Raw genomic sequence first — 4,391 nt, forward strand, 5'->3', positions numbered from 1 at the left:
GCCTTTTACCTTATGTTTGGAGTTTTGTATCTGCATTTGGAGTCTTGTGGTAGGCATGTGAACATACTACTGCTGTGCTAAGAGTGGATTCCCTCCTGATGAACCAAGGCTGCACAACAGCTGGGGCACCCCTGCAGTGTGGGCATGGGGTTATTAGCTCTCTGTTCGTGTGCTGTGCACACTGAGGACTGACAGCTGGCATTAACTTATCTGCTGGTAAAGATGTAATGTGGATATACAGTCCTGAAATCATACCAGATTTCAGCAAACAAGAACTTGTTTTTCCCCTTGTTACAGGATAACAGCCAGTAATGTAGACTTGTGACTGGAATTTGTGTATGACAAGATTAGCATAAATTTTAAGAATATCCATTACTGCATTGGAAAGGGCATTGCAAATTAAAATTAAACAAGGCTCTAACTGTTGCTAGAGGCATCTCTGATTCTTGATCTACAGCTTTAGCTGTTGAACTTTCTTTAACTGTTTCAGACTTAATAGCCAACGTAAAAATAGCAGTTAAGGTACTTGTCAGAAGTAGGTGAATGAAGCCAATTTTGTAATTATTTGGTGAATAAAAGAGTTATGTGACAATTGACACATTGTTCTGAAGAGCTCTTACAGTTGTGTTGGAGTATTACTATCAATTTTTGCCTTCTGAAAAGTTTGTACTTTAATTGAATATGTTAATGCAATCAGAAAACCTTTAAATGGGTGCAAGCAGTGTAGAAATTTAAAAAGCACATAGTTATGATTTATTAGGGGAAGATTGGGAAGATGTGGATGCTGTAAAGCCTAGAATGGGTGCTGACATGATGATTCTGTAGAGGTTTTAAAAGCACATTGTATTGAGATTACAGCATTCTTACTCCATTCTTATTGCTCCTGAGTTTGATTTTTGTCTGTGCAATGCAACATTACCATTCTGCGTTTTACTGAACATAAAAGGGAAGCTACAGCTATGACAATAGACTGACTGCAAAACCAGATTGCCTCCTCTGAAAGATGTATTCTAAAAAATGGTCCTCTGGTAAGAAACCTTCCCCCTCTACTCTGCCCTGGTGAGACCGCAACTGGAATATTGTGTCCAGTTCTGGGCCCCTCAGTTCAAGAAGGACAGAAACTGCTGGAGAGAGTCCAGCGTAGGGCTACAAAGATGATTAAGGGAGTGGAGCATCTCCCTTATGAGGAGCGGCTGAGGGAGCTGAGTCTCTTTAGTTTGCAGAAGAGGAGACTGAGGGGAGACCTCATTCATGTTTTGAGAAGAAACTTCTCAGTGAGGGTAACAGAGCACTGGAACAGGCTGCCCAGAGAGGTTGTGGAGTCTCCTTCTCTGCAGACATTCAAAACCCGCCTGGACACCTTCCTGTGCAACCTCATCTGGGTGTTCCTGCTCCGGCAGGGGGATTGGACTGGATGAGCTTTTGAGGTCCCTTCCAATCCCTAACGTTCTGTGATTCTGTGATTCTGTGTGAAAAATCCCCTACAAGCTATAGAAGTAAACTGGGACAGAACACCCCCAGAAAAATTCCACATTTTGCAGGTGGTTGATATGCCATGCTGTACAGTGTCTCATGTGTTGCAGAAATGGTTTTGACTTACCATAGGAAATAATTTAGTCACATGTGAGACTTTTTATAGTAGAGCTAATCAAAGAAGTACTATGTAATATCTGATTGGGGAAGATATATTTCATTCCCGCTTTAGCTTTTATGTGAGTGTCATTTTTGCTTCTGTCATTATTACATGATACAGGGCCTCAAAGAATCTAAAGTCAAAATACAGCTGAAATTCTTTATTACTGTATTTATTGAATTTTCCATTTTTTCTCATTTAGTATACCTTATAATCTGGAACTTAATGTGCACTAGCTCAGTGCTCTCAGAAGCAGAGCTAGTAAGAAATAATTGCATATAAATTTATTTAATATTTTTGTCCGTCTCCATCAGACTGAGTGACAAAACCATGCTTTCAGTTCTCTGCCTTTGTATTGTCAAGATTTTAAAAGTTCTCCCTTTTTTTCTTGGATTAAATAAATAGTTTTAAACTCAGAAGGAACAAATTCAGGACACTGAGTAACTTCTTTATGTTGACAGTTGCAATTGAATTATCCTGTGTTTCAACCTCAAGGAAGAAAAAAACCCTTGTCTGTAACAAATTAATATGTGCTAATTTCATTCCCCAGTAACTACGTTAAGAATTAAGGTTCTCCAGCAATCCAGTCAGTGTGAAGCTGAGCTTCAATATTAGAGAAAAAGAATGCAAGTCAGGCTAAGTAATGAGATGATAAAATTTCATGTTAAATTCTTCCATAGAGTAGTATGTTGAGTTCTTATTACTACATCATTTAAAAAAAGGTATTATAGCAGTACAGAGGATGGTAGTAAAAGTTGATTTCTTTTAGAAGCAAAGTCAGGCATAAAACCATATATGTAGTAATAGCTAAGTATCTGAGAAGATAAGTGATAAAAGAGTTGAAATATATAAAAAATGTAAATGGATTAAGCAGCACAAAGTTTTGCATTTTCCTTGTTAACAAAAACATTTGATGTCAATGAAAGTTGGTGATAACCAATTTACCTGGCTGCTGCAGATCTGAAGCCTTTCTTATGGATATTAGAAGCAGTCAGTTGGCTTCTAGAATATTGTCTTCTCTCATTCTGTTTGTGTTACAGCTTCAGTTTTTTCATCATTAACAAATGTTTTCACATGCTGCCTTGGCAGTGTATGTCTGACTTTCTAAGGTGAGATGATAATGTATTGCATGGTCCCATTGTGTGATGTGGTCTTGCTGAGACTCAGTATCAGTTCAAGTTAACAGTGAGAGTAAGGTCAGGCACCAGTGTGAAATACAACAATTTTAAACAAAAAGGTCCCATGGCTTTCTTATTAAGCATATACCACAGTTGAACTTTAAATGTGGCCAAAGCAGCAAGGCCACATTATCTATTAAAGTTCTCTAAATGCTGTTGGATATCATTTGTATAACGTTCTAGGTGGCTGTGACTCATGGAGAAGACTCATTGCTTGCATCAAGCTGCGTCCCGTCTCTCAATCGCCGCACCAACACACCACACTTGTTCCCTACTACGTAATGAAGGAGAAGAAATCCATGTTTGGCTGTTCATATAGCCACCAGAGAACAAGAAGGAAAAGCATGCCAGGCTTGAGACAGCTGCTTTTGTTCACTGTGCAGAAAGTCTCCAGGTGCGTGTCAGCAAGGTAAGCAGGAGACAGTCGGTGATGAAGTTCTGTATTTTCTTGGGTATTTCCTTAACTTGAAGAATCCTTTATGCACCCTTTAAACCTTTCATGATTTTAAATCGTTGAGAAGGAGAGAGAAAAGGTAAAGAGAATTGGTTCCCTGGGCTTATACTTCCTTCCTGAACATTTTGGCTTTCTATTCTGCCTATTTCTCAATTTCAAAAAAGACACATTCACAGAATATTCTCTGTCCTTTATGTTACAAGACTTTTTTCCAGGTTGTTAGCCAGGTGCAGGAATCACTGTAGTCCTGATCAGAGAAATGAAAACAAGAATGTTATGAGGGAAGCTTCCAAATAATTGCACCCACAATAGATTACAATGTTTTATTAGGTTAATAGACTTTAGAAAGTGCTTGTTTACAGATTCTTCTCTTGAAGCTGTTCAAAACATGCTGCTGAGAGCAAGTTAAAAAAAATCAATAGAGTAGTTTTGGCCGTCACTTGCTCTTCTGCTGCAATGTGACTGTTCCCATCAGACTTGACTTATTTAATGCTGAGAAGCAGAATCTAAGTTCTGGAACCAGTGAGCTGTGTTTTGTCAAGTTGCTTTCTTTTGTCAATTACAGCTGTTTTGAAGATACAGAAACTTCTCTAATAGCTTCTTAAAGTTCTTTCTGTTACTTTGAGTTAGTAGGTTTCCATGCATAGAAAAGTGACACTATTTCTTTCAAATTTCAGATATGTTTCATTGCTTGATGGCATCAAGTACTGATTTTGCATTTTTGGCCTAAGGTTTATTTTCAGATGACACCTGACTCCACCTATAACTTTTTTTTTAATAAAAATGTGATAGTAGCTTACGCAATCTACGTTTTTGCATGTAAATTGCATTATTTGATAGTAGGTTAGCTAATTTGCATAGCCAGTAGTAGATTCCTGATGTACTAGTGAGAAGCATTTGTCCTTTGGGGATGCAAATGTAGATGTCTCTTCTGAGTGTTTTCTTAGCAACAATATAAAATCTGAGAGACTCTTTCATTGAATAAATTGATTGTATGGTTCTGTATCTTTCTTGAACCTTAGCTTCAGCAGATTCTGGTAGATGGACAAATACTACACTGACAACATATCCAGTGTCGGAATATATACAGTGTTTGGGTACCCACAAAGTAATGTTTCTGCAAAGA

This window comes from Mesitornis unicolor, unplaced genomic scaffold, assembly GCF_000695765.1.
Source record: "Mesitornis unicolor isolate BGI_N332 unplaced genomic scaffold, ASM69576v1 scaffold909, whole genome shotgun sequence".
Lineage (NCBI taxonomy): Eukaryota > Metazoa > Chordata > Aves > Mesitornithiformes > Mesitornithidae > Mesitornis > Mesitornis unicolor.